We start from the raw sequence: 15,995 nt of genomic DNA on the forward strand, positions 1-15,995 counted from the left end.
GTGTTTTGTTCGTCCTCAGCACCTTCTAAAAGAGAATTTATTTCCCTGAATTAAAAGGGCCTTGGAGACTTGCATAATCTGAAAATGGGTCATGACTCTTTGCAGTGCAGTGCTTCCCTCTCCTCAGCCGCAGCCTGCACGGCACAGGTGTGCGGGGAGCCCGCTGCTGCCTCGCCAAAAAGCAGCAACGAGCTGATGAAGCAGGGCTGGGAGCTCAGCGGCAGCTGACCTTGCACCAATATCACTGCTACCACACAGCCAAAGGAATATACCTGCTTAAGGGAAAAGGTGAGTTCAAAGAGCCATGCTACTAATTACTTCTATTGGCTTTACAGTAAGACTCACAGTTTTTGTGCTTCTTTTTCCTAGCAGCCTACAAACTTCAGGAGATTCTCTCTTTTCCAGAGCACTGATAAAACAGGCACAAAAGTAGATCAGAGATGAGGCAGCTCAGGCACCAGAGAGCTGTGGCAGTCAGCACCTTCCCACCATCAGATGTCACCGCACAGGAGTGACCTGAGGCCACACAGGGAGGGGGACACTGCCTGCGCCTCCACAGGTAGGTCTCAGGAGTCCTTGGGCAGGGATGGAGAAAGGAGCTGTTGCAGAAAGGGGCTTTTACAGAATGTGAAAAGCTGCCTATCAGAAACCGTGCAACTTCTTTATTCTGGCAGTTTGTCTCTTTTCTGTGTAATGGTAATTCCTGAAACAATCAGTGCTATTTTCCACAGCCTCACACATGTTTTCCTTCTCTAGCAGGCACTGAACAGATCCATGGCTTCCTGAGCCCTTGCATGGTGATCCCCTTCAGAAGGCTGAGTGCAGCGGGGGATTTATCCTTCTTAGGCTGAAGTTGTAAAATCCACATTCAGCATCTACCCATAACTGTCTCATTACAAATAATCCATTTATGTGTTGGCAGAAGATAAATGCAGTGAGGTAACGTGATTGCTCGACTGTGAAAGCATAATTAATAATAAATTACTGCGCCAAATGGCTGTAACAATGAAATGTCCCGCCCTTGGAGAGAATGGAGCTGAACATTTCAACAAGAAGCGGGGTGGACAGGTAGAAAGTTCACTCACTAATGATAATGCCAGGGATTTAAAAGAAAAAAGAAAAAGAAAAAAAAAAAAAAGACAGAAAACCACCCAGCAACTCCACTGATTCATTGGAAGACTGACAAAGACTGAAGAATACAGTTTCTCATCTGCTGCACTGCAAGGTGATATGTTCTCAATAAAAGCCTTAAGGCATCTCCATTTATCCGCTGGCATCCCTTAGCTCTCCCTGGCTTACCATTGGCTATACACGGTCACGCACACCTCCCTGGATTAGCAGTCCAAAACTTAGGCTTGATGCTGTTTTTGCCAGGAGTGCAGGGGCTGATCCAAGGTGTTTCCACCCAGCTGGCAGGGCTGTGTTCCCCTCCCAGCACTGGCAGACGTGCCAGCACCAGGCTGCAGCCTGCTCACCCTCCCTGCACATTCATCTGCTCAAATACTGCCATTCACCTTTAGTTTTGGTTTCTCTTCTGCAATGATGCAAAACTCCTCACTGTGTTTTAAACGGGTAACATTTGGTGCCGCTCACCAAGGGAGAAACTGCAGCAGCCCTGAGTCACCACCTTGTGCGGTGACCACTGGGTTTGCTGAAGCAGCAGGGAATGAGGAAAGCATCAGGGTTGGATCCAAGGTCACGGGACAACAGAGGTTTCTATGCACCAGCTCTCAGAGAGCAAAAGACATTCTGTATCTACAATTTGTGGAGAGTAATGGAAAAATTGAATTAGCAGTTTGGATGACGGGACAGAGTGCACTCCCAGAGCCTGTGGAAGACATCAGCCTGGTGTCTACGTTCAGCTTAGAAGAGATCAGAACCTGGAGGGCCTTTCCAACTCACCCAACTGATTCTAAATCTGCATTTACAGTCTGTGGGAACGCAACTGCACAGAGCCAGCCACAGGATCCACAGGCATGGTTTCATACACTCACCGAAAGCTACCTAAATAATGCACAACAAAATCAATGAGCAAGAGGACTCACTAGAAGAAAAATGTTTGTTCACACACAAACTTTCATGACCCTGCAGTTTCTAACCAAGCAGACAGTTCCAGTGATAATTAATCTGAGCTCTCGTTTCCTTCTAAAAGGAGAATGAGGACCTCAGTGCTCTCAGAGATATGGTAGACTGATTCCTTACAGTTTGTTCTGAGCTTCTGACAGTAAAAATTGGTATAAAATTCTAATGGTTATCCTTAAATTTTACCATGACAGCTTATTTCATATTGGCATAACCAGGATCTGCTTTACTATTCTCACGTTTAGACACAACAGCTTTTGTTCTGATCACAGCAAATTTAGGAGTTATAAAACTAGTACTGCCACTCTTCCAATTAAAAGTCACTGAACACCAAATTAATCAGTGCAAATGGATGCATAAAGGAGACAACTGCTGAGTTTTAATTCTCTATCTGCTGAGCATCATTTACATGCATTATATCAAGCAGCAAAATGCTTTGATCTTAAATAGAAGCCTGCCCAGCTACAGGGCCGTGTAATTACAAGGCAGCGTCTATCGGTGTTTGTGAGTCAGCTAATCAAAGGCAAAACTGCTGCCGTCACACAGAGCCCAAACTCCGTGGGAGCCTCGAATTGTTTGCATGGGAAGAATGCTGATCTTCATCTCCAGACCAGGCAGCCAGGTGCCACGGTGCTGAGTCTTCCACTACACAGGGACAGAACCAAAATGTTGGGCCTCTGAAACATCCAGTTCACACCGCGGGGCCACCACTCCCTTACTGCTCCAGTGCTAGGCCCGAAGCTAAAGCCATTTAGCAGAGCTAATTGGGGTTCCTCCAGATTACTATTTATGCCCAGGAACAGCTCCCCACCTGCAAATCCATAAAGTTTTCTTCCTCTCAGGTGTCTGTGTAAACTCCCTCCATCACATTTGACTTGTTAAGAGTCAGTGAGGTTGGAGTAAAACAAAGCTACCCTTAAACAAGAACACAAAGCCGGTTTCAAATCTCCCATTTTACTACCACCTCTCCTTTGCAGCTACATGCAATACCTGCCATGCCACAGTTCATGACAGACCTTGCACACTCAGTATGACAGAAGAGAAAACCTTTTTGCATAAAGAAACACAGCAGTTTGTACACAAATGCTCTTGGTTGCAGCTTCTTGCTAGATCCTGCTGTTCTTTGGAATAATGGAAAACTGAAACAGGACAGGCTCACTGTGGAACTTTCTAGGAAGACAAATCTGGGAGAAAAAAAAAAAAAGTTTTTGAAAGAGACCATTTCAGCTATAGTGATTTCTATTTAAGCTCTCTGTATATCCAACTATTGTTCAAGATGCAAATTGCAATTTTATTACACAGTCTTAAAAACCTGCAAATATTTATCTTCTGAGGAATTTATATTCCAAGAAATTCTCTGAAAAAAAAAACATTTTTTCCATAAACATAATATCCAGATTGTTCTCACACCTGTTCTTTGTTACTTTAATTTCTTTCCAGTAATTTAATTTTCTTTTGATTTGTTCTGTTGTAACGAAGCAAGAGCTGAGCACACAAACTATCTGCAGTTTAAACTAAAGCCTACGCCTCAAGAAAACTCTGAACTAAAAAGGCCTCAAGCCTCCATATAACTTTTCAGTACTTTTATCTGAAGTATGTTAAGATTTATACCTCTTATTGCACAGGAATGGCGCACTTCTTTGCCCTCAGATGGGTTGTGAAAACAGGCTTCAGAAGAACACTGTCTTTTTCCAGTGCTTTGTATATCACATCCACTAAATGTGAATTACAATTCCTTTTCATATTTCACTAAGGAGGGTTACTGAGCACCAGAAACTGCCAAAAATATCCCAGACCAACAGAGAGCTGATAAAAATCTCAAAACAATTACCCTATTTTTTATACATCCACTGGGTATTTTGTAACACAAGTTAATACGGTTCTTGCCGGCCAATACCTGCACACAGACTCTGACCTTCTTTTTCACTTGCTTTGCCTTTCTTTTGCAACAGATGATTGAACCATCGCAGGTTTCTTGTTCTTGAGCTCCACTTGTTTCAACAGTAGCTGAGTAAGTCCTTAATTAGCCAGCAAAACTCCCTTGTATGTAACTGGCCAAGAAGTCATCAAGTGCTATTTAATGACCAAATGAAAGATATCTTATGCTGTTAAAGACTGAGAGCTTTTATTGACCCTTCACCACGTAACAGCATTTATTTTGTTCTGAATGAGTATCTGTTGAAATTATTTGTTGAAACTTTAATGGGATGGAAAATTCCTTCATTTGTCATAAATATGCATGCTAGCAAACCCAGGAGGCAAAACCTAGATTTTAAGGGGAGAAAAAAAATAATCTTTTAACTAAAAAGCCCAAAGCTATGAAAATATTCCCTCTAAAAACAGAAAGAAGCAATCAATTGGGAAAACTAATAGATTCATCCCAAAGTTAATACAGAGAAAGCCAGGAAATAATGTAACTACCTTGCTCCAGCTCCCACAGAAACCTATCGCTGGGCCAAGCTGCACAAATACATTAAGGCGTATCTTCACGTACTGTGCTCGGTGCAAAACACTGCATTCCAGCATGGTTAATGCATAATAGTTAACGCTTCTCTTAATAAAGCATTAAACCTTTCGGTTATTGCCCTCCAGCCACGTAATCGTTTTGTTTGGTGTTAAGTCCTTACGCGCAGAAGATGTAATGCAATGCGACGACACTAACGGCTTTCTGAGGAATTATTATTTTTTTAATTACATGCCTGTCATAAGCAATGCAAAGGAAAAGATGGCTGGCAAGGTGTCTTCTGGCTGAGGCAGTGCTTCCTTGCAGTGTTCAGCCTCCTGAGAGGAGAGAGATTTTTATTTTTGTCCTTTTCCAGAATGCTCTTTCAGATTAGAGAAGCAAGGTGCTGGTCTGTCTCCCAGCCCAAAGGGTTTTGTTGGCTACGTGACGTACTCAGGGCTACAGGAGTGGTATAAAATCTCCATGAATTCATCAATGCTTGCACGTGGATGTTTAAGGAATTGAGGCTAACAGATTATATGCAATTATAAAACGTCCTACACTATTTTTGAATTTATATGGGACATTAACATTGATTAAAAATTATAATCACATTACGGATACAAAGATTAAAAGAGCATTCTGGCAGTACCTACAGCAGAGGACGTTGTTATATGAATGCAGGGGGAAAGACAAAAAAAAAATAGTGAGATACAGACAGATGTTTCTCTTGCAACTCCCTGCCCTTCACAAGGAGCTGAACCAGAACTTCAGAAGATCACACCCATGGCCACAGGAGTTCACGTCCTAGCATTTCACCAAATCTCTCTACTCCCAGATATTTCAAGTAGAAATAAAAATGCATCAACTATAGTACGTGCCTGTACTTCAAATTCAGCCCACGACTGTGTTCACAGTCTTGAATAAAGGAAGGGCATGTCTTACACCCAAGCTTCCCTCAGGGATTTGTGGTGGATCCACTAGCAAAGCCCGTCTCAGCTGCGAACAAGAATCACAGTACCCAAGAGAGCTCTGTTTGGCTAGATTTTGTTTGTTTGTTTTAAATATGAGGGATTTAAAATTGTGCTACATTTGAGGCCTGATAAGATGCATTTCTTTAAATGTTCTTAAATATTCCCTAATTTTAAAAAACTTAATACAACTTATAAAAAATAAAAATAAGACCTGAGCTCCACTTCATTTTCAAAGCACAATCTTTTGTAGGAAATTCCATTTTGTACTAAAAACAAACAAACAAAAACTTCAAACCCAAAGCAAATAAACAAAACAAAACCCCACCACCCAGGCTCCCTATAAGGACACCAAAAATCCCAAGGGCCGGTTTCCCAAGCAAAACATACCGTCTCATAGAGATCTCTGAATCACACACACAAAGTTAAACAAATGAACAAAAGTACTGGCAACGCTTTTTGTATACATGAGGAACGTTCTTATCCCCGCTAATATTTATGAACCGCTGATTTCATTATTTGTAATTTCTCACACAAACAGGTCCAACAGGGTCACAATAGATTATTTTACAAAGGCAGATGAACTGAGGTATAAAAGAATAAGACAAATAAAGAAGAATAGAAGGGAAATATGTTTGCAATATGACTCGCTGGGGAAGCAGGGACCTGAGGGTGTCCCCACGTGCAGCCTTCCTGCATGGTGATACTCTGGTGCGACATGAAGTCAGCTGCAAACATTTCACATTTTAGAGGCTGCCTGTAGACACAATTACTGTTAAGCCTTCACTCTAAAAGGGTGCCAACCTTTCACAGCAGAGCATGACCCAAAGTGTCAAGAAAACCCAGCCAGGGGATCAGCTGAGACCACTGCAGCCAGCCCTACAGCTGCCAGTATCACCAGGAATGGACCCAGCCCATCAAAACCCCGTGAGCTCCATTAAGACAAAACGACCTGGTCCCATCACAGAACGAGGATTCACCCGGGTGGCTGCAGGCAACGTCGAGCCACCGCAGCCGAGCTGCAACAGCAGAGCTCTGGCAGAGGTGCAGAAGAGGCAGCACAGTTTTATTTAGAAAGGAAGCTCAAATTGTGCGAGCCATGGATTCTGGGATCAAGAAAGCCCTTGCAAGTATTGGTTCCTACAGAAACATTTGAGCAATAACATCAAATTACACGCACCTCACAGATAACCTAAGACATCTCTTCCGGCAACTCACCAGCTGCTCAGTGCGAGGTTCTGCTATAAAACTAACAGTGCTAGGGACTCGTAACCACAGAGGTGAGAATTCCCACTGATTTCAATTATTCTACGTACAGTTCTTCTACCCCACTTAGTGGGATCTCTCCTAATTTAAATCAATTCACATGAGTAAGGCTTGCTGAAGACACCTAGGTACATGTCCAAATGTATTTAATCAAACTAAAAGCTTTGCTTTGGCAACCCCTCTGAAGAAGGAAAACACTCGGAGCTCAAGCACAACATGAATGAGATTTCTGGTTGATGAGTGCCGCCTTTTCTTCAGGAAGGACATACATGATGAAAAAAAAAAAAAAAAGATGAGAATGTGAAGAGTGCAATTAGCTGAACAAGCCATAAGATTTTGCATAGTCAAAACAAAAGATTCTGCCAGCTGGGAGCATTATCACAACAGCAATTTTTCAAAAGAGAAGGGCATGCTGTTCTGGCAAAGCTGAGGTGAGATGAAGTGGCTGGAATTAAACAATCAAGTCAGCTACAATAACAGGACAGTGTCAGTTGTGGTCCTGCACTTTATGAAAGCCACCAGTAACCTCCAGTGAAATATTATTTATGGCTCCATTTGCTGTATTTGTGAAAAAAAAAAATAATTTCCAAATCTCCTTTCTATGACGGCTATACTTAGAACTTCTCCATGTGATTCATCTTCCTAATATGTTTCTTATATGTAAGGGTACGTAAGGTTTTTTTTGTTTGTTTCTTTGTTGTTTGCCAGAGCTCAGGGAACTGCAGACGTTACACTATCGCTCTAATGCTCCTCTGAGTTGTTGCACAGAAAGCTAGACACAAAAAGTCCGTGCCAGAAGGAGTTTTAAGTAGGGTCAGGAATGCTGAACGCTTGCTGTTATTTGGTCAACACTTAAAATCCTGTACCCAGCTGATCCGATGAGTACACAATCAGGCAGCCATTTAAATTAACCTTATTAACAAAATCCTGCCAAAGTATGGGTAAATACAGACTGTGTAGTCTAGACTTCCACAAGCAAGTCTGTACATTGAGAAGGGTGCTGCCCCTCCCTCTAAGAAAGCCTGCTCTTTTAAATGCCTCTCATTTGAGCTCTTAACATATTTCTGAATGTTTTATGCTTGCTATGTAGCTGACAGCCTGACTCTTGCTGTGGCATTTCAGAAGTCTTGAGCTTCTCATTAAAAGAGCCTTGTACGGATGGTATCTCTTGCTCATCGTTCCGGATTGCAGACTTTCAGCTCCAAGCAGGAATTACTTCTTTGCCACTGCTACAGGTTTTGATGCTACAGGAAAAATGAGAAGCAAACTGGTACTGATTCAATCACACATTTAAGCTCCTACGATGCCAGGAATTTAGGGGTAAAACTGGAAGCCTAAGTACTTGATTGAATTTGAGGTAAACTGATGCTTTGGCCCCACTGTAAGTGGTAATTTTGCAGTTAGGATGCCAGTCCCAGATCTCCATTGCCTTGACGAAAGCTGTTTGACAAAAAATAAGCTGTACATATTTCAAATAGGCAAAGAAATGAGAAGTTACATTTACAGGATACAAATCGTGACTTGTCAATTACTGCACTGTCACTAAACTTTATTAAAGAATGCAATTTCAGCCTTTGTCGGAGAACAAAATTAAACCATCTGAGTACACAATTTGTGCAAGAAAGGATTTATACACTATCGTAGACTGTGTTAGAAAAGTGAAACGAGGAGTGTTTTCATCTGTTTTCTCTGTTCAAACTGACCACATTTACTGTTCTGGGTCTCAAATTTTGACTGTTAATCCTCCTAAAATCTGAAAAATAATGTGAGCTTCCTGCTGACCTATGCAACCATGCATAGTTCTAATCCCTAAACAATGTTCATCTTACAAAAGAGGAAAATCCCTAAAAAAATAAAAATTAAAAAAAAAAAAAAGGTTTTGGCCTAAATATGCAGGCCGTTGGGTAGCAGAAAGTTGAACACAGTTTGCTCAAGACTGTATAAAACATTTGACCCAAATTAGGAATTGAACAAACCGTGCTGTCCAACTGAACACCTTCATTCCAAAGCAAAACTTCAAAAAATATTACATAAAAGCTCCTTGAAATTGTATGCAAAGCAAGGAACTTCCAAAGTTCAAAGCCTCCATGAGGATCATAAACCATTACATACAGTTACACTGGGGCAACATCGGAAAATAATACATGAGTAACCAAAATGTTAAATACTGATTATGCAAGTAAATAGTAGAGCTGCTCTCCTGTGCTGACAAGGAGATTAATGGACTATTAGCAAAACTATGAGGGAAATATTTTACAAAATATTCCCTAGTTCAGTCACTTCTATACTTTTTTTGTCCCTGTGAGTTTTAGCTTTTTTTTTTTTTATATATATATAAATCTGCCAGAGCTCAGCAACAACAAAACCATGCTAAGCTGGATTTAGCAAAATTGATGTCTTAACAATAAACATAGCACAAAACAACATCATGCAATTAAACCTGCTGATAGGTGTCAAAGAATACCCATTTCCATGCAAGCCAGAAGGTACAAGGATTAACAAGTTTCCCCTTTTCCTCACAAATAGAAACAAGTGAGGGAAAACAAGAACAGAACAAAAAACATAGGAAAAAGATACAACCAGAAGAGTATTGGTGAAATAGCTCAGTAGCTTATCAGACTGGGATGGAACGCTGTTTTCTATCAAATTAAATGTGCTTTTCCTTCAAAAGAATAGAATTGATCAGAAGCTTTCACACACACACAAAACCCAAGAAATATGAGGGACCTGGATGCTTTTGAAAACCCCGGCAAGTGCTTATCTAAATCTCTCGGCATGTAAATACTTAGAAGTCCGTCTCATGAGACTCATCAGAGAAGCGCACACGACTCAAAACGCTGCCAAAATATGAGCTCTGTTTAATTTCAGATTCAAGCCATAAACAGCTGACAGTGGCTGAAGTAACTACTACTATATTATTATTATTACTTAATGCCTACTTTTCAAGCAATATTTTGTCCTTGTGTTTCTCCTTGTACAGCATAGCAGAGACTTCCCTTCTTTATGTTCATACATCATGGTTGCACAGGTGACAAATACTTCTTTAAAAAGAAAAATAAAATATGTCTGCAACTACAATGTAGAAGAGTCAACAGTCATAAAGGACAAATACAGTTGAATTCTGTGTCTTAGGATGTACAGACAGGTGAGGACTTCTGTATATCATCTACAATTATCACATAGGAAACACTTTGGAAATTACCAACGCTTAAACTAATGCTTGGCTGCAGCGTTACCTGTGCACATCTGGATGTGACATTCACAAATGATCACGTACACAAAAAGATCCACAGCACTGTGGCCTAAAACATTTCACATGGCCTTAAGAATTCTGACAGTCAGCAAATACATTTCCATGAAAGTAAGCTGTGTGTTTTAAAATTACACAAAGCTGAATACTCAGAAGAAAGACGACTTGCACAAAAGAGCTCCGATCAATGGCTCCTGGCTCAAATGAACAGCCGCTTTTGCAAAGAAGCGCTCTGTGTTTTATAAAGCAATGGCAGTCCTACCGACACAAGAGGCACATGTAACAATATTAAATTACAACAGACGTTCCATTTTCTATAGCATTTGCTTCTGCAATGGATTCTGTAATTTCTTCTGGGAGTCTCCTGTCCCTCCTCCTTTTGTTACCTCTCAAATCCCAGTCATCTGTGCTAGGAAAATTAGCTCAAGCTGGCACTTCTCTTACCTGCAGCACCACTGCCAGAGTTAACAAAAATGAAGCTTTACAGGAAGCTCTGTCAGAAATTACTACCTTTGAAGGGGTTTAACATTTAGTGCTTCAAAGTCAATACATCTGAAAGCCTATTTAAAATATTAGCACTTTACATTTCATTTGTGAACCTGTAAGAATCTTGATTTAAGTCAGGTTTGCTGCAAATTCTCCTTTCAGCCAGAGGATCCCAGCCTTTGGCAAGAGGAGGCTGATAGCTGTACCAGTCCTTCTCTGACAGCCAGCACAGTTCTGACACTGGAAAAGAGGCTCAGGAATGAAACATGTCGCTGGCTGAAGGGATGCAGCAATTCAGTATATTCCCTAGGCAGCCTCCACCAGCTGGGATCCCACAGAGTCCTAGAGACAATTAAAAGCTCACTGAAGCTCCCAGTGCAAGACCAAAGTATAAACACTGCTTGCCTTCTGGGGAAAAAGGGAGCAAAACTGATGCTTCTCCATAGCATCAAGGTTAAACCAATGCCACAAGTTCAAATTCTGGGACCAGGGTCTGGTCTTTGTTAAGAGTATCATTGTCTTCATGGAACTGTGAAAAAATAAGAGAAAAGTTTGGCTCTGTTCAAACACTGAAACAAGAAGCAGGGAAGGGGAGAGCAAGAAAATCACTTAACCACTGACAACTATTGTATTACATGCAGGTCTGTGCCAGGGGCAGTCAGCCCTATTAAGGTACTAAAGTCCTGCGTCAGGTTTTCCTGGCAGCCCTATTTGCATGCTTTCCTCACATTACAGTACATAATTGCAGAGCTGTCACTTTCCCCCATCTCTTGAGTATTTCTTTTAAGCCTTGTAGATTTTCTCTCTCTCAGAAACATTAGGCAAGCCAAGCATCCTGAGAAATGTTTTCTCCTCGTGCTCTAATCACTGGTAGCTCTGCATGTCTTTCTTTCTCCCCACCACCTTCTAAGTGAGGAGAATTCAAGTCCCCTTCCCACATTTTTGGTAAATTCTTTGTACATTTCAAGGCTAATAATAAAACTGCCTGCCCCTTAAATTCATCTGCTTGCCTTCTGATTTAGTCTCTTCTCCCTACTACTGTTTTTCCATTTAGTCTGTCCTTCTCTTAGTTGCCTCACCTCTCTTTATGACTTATCTCTCTTTGCCATATGTTCCTTTGAGTTTCCTTTATTTTCTTATGGCACACACTTCTCTCCATCGAGGGTGGATGTAAGGCTCTGCTCAAAACCTGAAGAAATCACACACACAGTGGGAAAAAAAAAAAAGAAAGAAAAAAAAAAAGGAAGAAAAAAGCAGCACATCTGAGCTGGCAGCCTCCAGCTGCCAGCAAATACCTCAGAATTCCTCACAAGGAGAGAAAAGAGGGGTAATTTCTTCTATTTTCATCCATCGATCTTTCCTATTAATTTTCTGCCATGAATAGCTCCTCAAATAGGTGGTTTCATGAAACAGATTCCAGGCTGTTGTGGGTTTACGTGTACATCCAGCCAGAGAGTTCCTTTTCCATTGATGCTAACGTGCCCCTCACACACAACACACCAACGCTGCTGAGCCACAGACAGCTCACAAGAAGGAAAGAGCTTTTCTTGCAGCGAAGTCAGCGGGACAGGGGCAGAATGAAGAAGTGATGGTGTGAAATACAAAGGCTGACTGGTCACAGCAAGGCATTTGCTGCTGTTAGCATCTATTTATCGTCTCCATCTTGTATGGTACAAAAATACAATGACCAGCACAGCCGATACTTGAGCAATGCTACGGCCAAACCTCCCATCACGGCACGGAGCAGCGTGCTCTGCTGCACAGCCGGAGGGCCCAGCTGCCAGGGAACAGCAGGTCTCCAGCGGGCGAGTCTGGATGTAAAGCAAAGCAATTCACTCCGGCTTCGGACCAAGACTCAAACTAAGCTTAAACGAACAAGGCCAGTTCCTCCCTTGTAGACAAGTGGGGAAAGCCTACTTACGGCCCTTGTTTATGTTTTTGTGTGTTTTTATTTCTAATTTTATTTCATCATTTATTTCTCATTTTATTTCATCATTTATTTCTTCCAAAACCAACTAGAGACACTACAGCAAGATTTATTTTTTTTTTCCTAATTGGTCCCGTGTCATTTTGGGATGCACAATATTCACAATGTGTATATTCACAACGAACTGAAACCAAATCAAGTATTGCCCAGCTACCACAGTCCATAGGCAAAGCTGGCCAACTACTGTTCCTAAATTTCTTTTCAAGTTAATTTTTCTGTGTCTTTATCCTACACAGTGTGTTGCATACAGCAATACCGTTCCCTGCAACTGCACACGGGTCACAGTCAGTAACACTAATGACAGGGATACAGGAAGAGCAGGAAGGTAACTGCTTTGCTTCTCATTGCACTGATGTTATTATACAGTTTCTAATATTTTCCAATTGTATCTTGTTTGGGACAGCAGACTGCCTGCTGCTCATTCCTTCTTTAGAGATATGTTCAAGGCCTGTCAGAGAAATGCCTTTGGCCCTTTTGAAACACCGCACATTCTATAGCAACATCCATGCCATATAAAATATTGCTCCTGGTACAATTTCCTTGACATACTTGCTGTAACTGGAGACGAGCTGAACTCTTCAAAGCCTACTATTACAGACCATATGCATACTGGTTTGTATTTTCACATGCATACGCATGGGAATGAAAGACAGGTCTTGGATAGGATACTGCATTCCCTTAGTTAACTAGCTGGTGCAAGCAGTAATTGAGCTACTATCCCAACTAATCCTGCAGGGGAAGGCATTGATTCTGTTCAGAAGAACAGGAACAACTAAAGGAAAAGTCTTTATTTAAATGATTTTATATGGCTTTATTATTCCTATCATTAAAGAGATGTAAAAGTCCATAAGGAGTAGACAGGAAAAGGAGTCTTTTCTTTGCCAGCGTGTTTACCCTCTGCACTTGATACCCTCTGCACTCTGTACCTTCAAGTATTGCAAGCATTTTCTCATTACGATGAAGCAAATTTTCCATTGCTTTCCCGAATATAAACAGACAGTTTTTGTTTTTAATGACAATGGATTTACATAAGTCAGCAAAGGAATTCAGGGAACCTGTACTATATAAATATAAAAAAGCCATTTAACAAAATCTATGTATACTGAGAAATTAATCTCATTTAGAGCATACCTCATGGCAAGCAAGGCTATTCTTAATGCCAGTTGAGCCTGTTTGAGTTAGTCCATTCAGGTTTAAACAGCAGAGGAGATAAAGTAACTCGGTTTTTATGTCTAAGCTCTCTCCCGCCTTAATATTCGACACAGACTCATAAAGCCTTGCAAATCTGATGTAAGGGCACACGTTTCTGGCAGTGTTGATGTAAATCTATGTCTACTAGACAAGTTAGCTCTAGATACTCATTTGACAGTCTGTAAACCATATATTTACCTAAATCACTAGTTTCCTAACATAAGATTTACAGTCATACAGTGAGAGCCTGCTGTGCATCTAACAGAGATATCTTATGAATGAGACCTCCAGGAATTGTTCCAGATGCACTAGCATCCCTTCTGGCCTTGTCATCAGTATATATTGATCCTATGAAACAGTTCGTAATTAAGTCACTTAAAGAGAAAACTTGCCAGAAAAAAGGTCTAATCATCATGTCAGTTCTGATTAAGCCCAACTCCAAAGACCAAAGAACTGCCTAGTTAGAGTTCCTGTTTGTTGCCCAAGTGTCAGGACAAAATATTCCTACAGCTATGAGCAGTGGCTTGATAAATTGCTCTGAGAATTTCTGCTGAGGCAGGAAATAAAACATTTTAGAATGAGCGGTTATTTTGTGCGTACACAATGATAATTCATCCAGCCTTCCCTCCCCAATGTTCCCAGCAGCGTCCCCCCAGAAGGAGCTGCATACACTTTTGTTCTTCTCAGCACTCTGCTCAGGAGACATTTATTGGTTCCCTCTCATGTTCTTTTATCAAAGTGAGAGACTGGTTTATGCTATTAATTTATGTCATCTCTAACTCAAGGCTGAAAGAATGAGGAGTCCTGGGACACAAATACTGTAACGAACGTCCCAGAGAAGATCATGTTCTTGATGTTATTTTGAGAAACAGATAATAACGCAAAGAGAGGGGAAAACAGCTAGAAAGAGATATAACTACCTTTGCTTTCAAGGGGAATTGCAATAAGCCTTTGCTTGAAAAGCTGCTTCCTATGAGGTTGGGTTTCTATCCCAATAACATACACTGTTTATGACTATTTAATTAACTTTGGCCTTCTGCCTTTAAATTGCAAAAGCACTTTCCCACAGACACATGGACACTTGAACTTCAGAACACAGCAGATAAGTGTCACCAGTTCTATTAACTGCAAACAGCTACGTGCCAAGCAGTCTGTAGAGCCCAGGAACGCCAGGTTCCAAAAGCACAGCACAGCCCGAGCTCTGCATCACCTGCAGCGGCACAGGGCTCCAGTCAGAGGGCTCTCACTTAGACAAAAAGCCATCAGCGTGAATTCAACCCTTCCGTTTTGAAGGGGGACATGACTCTGCTCCTGCCTTCAGGTCTGTCAGCAAAACCCTTTGGGATTTAAGCTTCTGACCCTGGGGCTAAATGAGTTAAGGTTACCGGACAAATACATGAGCTAGAAGCTTACATAATGTTTAATATTACTCTAGCAGAATATGTTTAAAGGAATGTATTCCACCACTTCAAAACCTAAAAGGCCAAGTTCGTTCTCTTACAATGCATACAGTACTTGTTTAATTTAATTTCCTTTAATAAGCCTCTTTGACAGAAAATATTAAGCAATCAGTAACCATATGCAGATAATCTTGGCAAGACCCTCAACTGTAGCTGTAAAAGCGCCATCTTTTCTTTCTTTCCCATAACATATAGCAGCTTTCCCGGCTTCCTAATTACATGCATTCTTTATTCTTTTTAAGCATTAGCACAGAGCTTAAGCACTAGCTACTGAATAACATGAAAAGAAATGTGTTGTACATTTAAAGGGAAAAAAAAAAAAAGAGCAGCTGTCACTGAGCAGAAGCTTGATTACAGCAACAGAGAGCTAGCACAACATCTCAACTGCAGCGAGGCCTGGCATTTGCTTCCCAAAGCACTCTGCTCAAAGGAATTGAATACAGAACAAATTCAAACACAGGGTTTTTTCCACCCTCTCTATTCCCCCACAAACGAGCTGGACCACCCAAAGGTTAATGGATCTCGTTATTAACTCACCCAGCCAATCTGCCATTACCCTGAAGATGGATTTTTACCTTTGGGTCCCACCACCTTTTAAACCAGATGAATCTGGGCATGGCAGTGTTTGTAGCTCTACAGTTGGGGCACACAATATGATCTGAAGTCTCTCCTTTGGATGTGGTGAACCATCAGCTCAGATGCTTTTAACCTGAAATCTGTATTAGACTTGACATCCTTGCCAGGTACCTCACCAGGCCTGCTCAGCACCTCCCACGAGTACTGTAACTTTCACTGTTTGACCACATCAGTGGGATGAAAAAGCAAGCAACACAGGCTTCACATAAGAATTTCTAAACCA

At 41.3% G+C, this 15,995-nt stretch overlaps 1 protein-coding gene and 1 long non-coding RNA gene across 3 annotated transcripts in view; one reads left to right on the top strand and one right to left on the bottom strand.

Moving 5' to 3' along the window:
* Window positions 1–15,995, bottom strand: part of SH3GL3 (SH3 domain containing GRB2 like 3, endophilin A3) — a 53,507-nt gene that overhangs the window by 17,979 nt on the left and 19,533 nt on the right. The window lies entirely within an intron of this gene.
* LOC137862925 (uncharacterized) lies at window positions 46–2,312 on the top strand. 2 transcript variants are annotated; one of them, XR_011100586.1, is made up of 3 exons: window positions 46–288; window positions 406–559; window positions 757–2,312. It is a non-coding gene; the product is annotated as an uncharacterized lncRNA (long non-coding RNA). The 2 variants fall into 2 exon arrangements; XR_011100585.1 differs by lacking the exon at window positions 46–288 and adding an exon at window positions 302–334.

This window comes from Anas acuta, chromosome 12, assembly GCF_963932015.1.
Source record: "Anas acuta chromosome 12, bAnaAcu1.1, whole genome shotgun sequence".
Taxonomy (NCBI): Eukaryota; Metazoa; Chordata; class Aves; order Anseriformes; family Anatidae; genus Anas; species Anas acuta.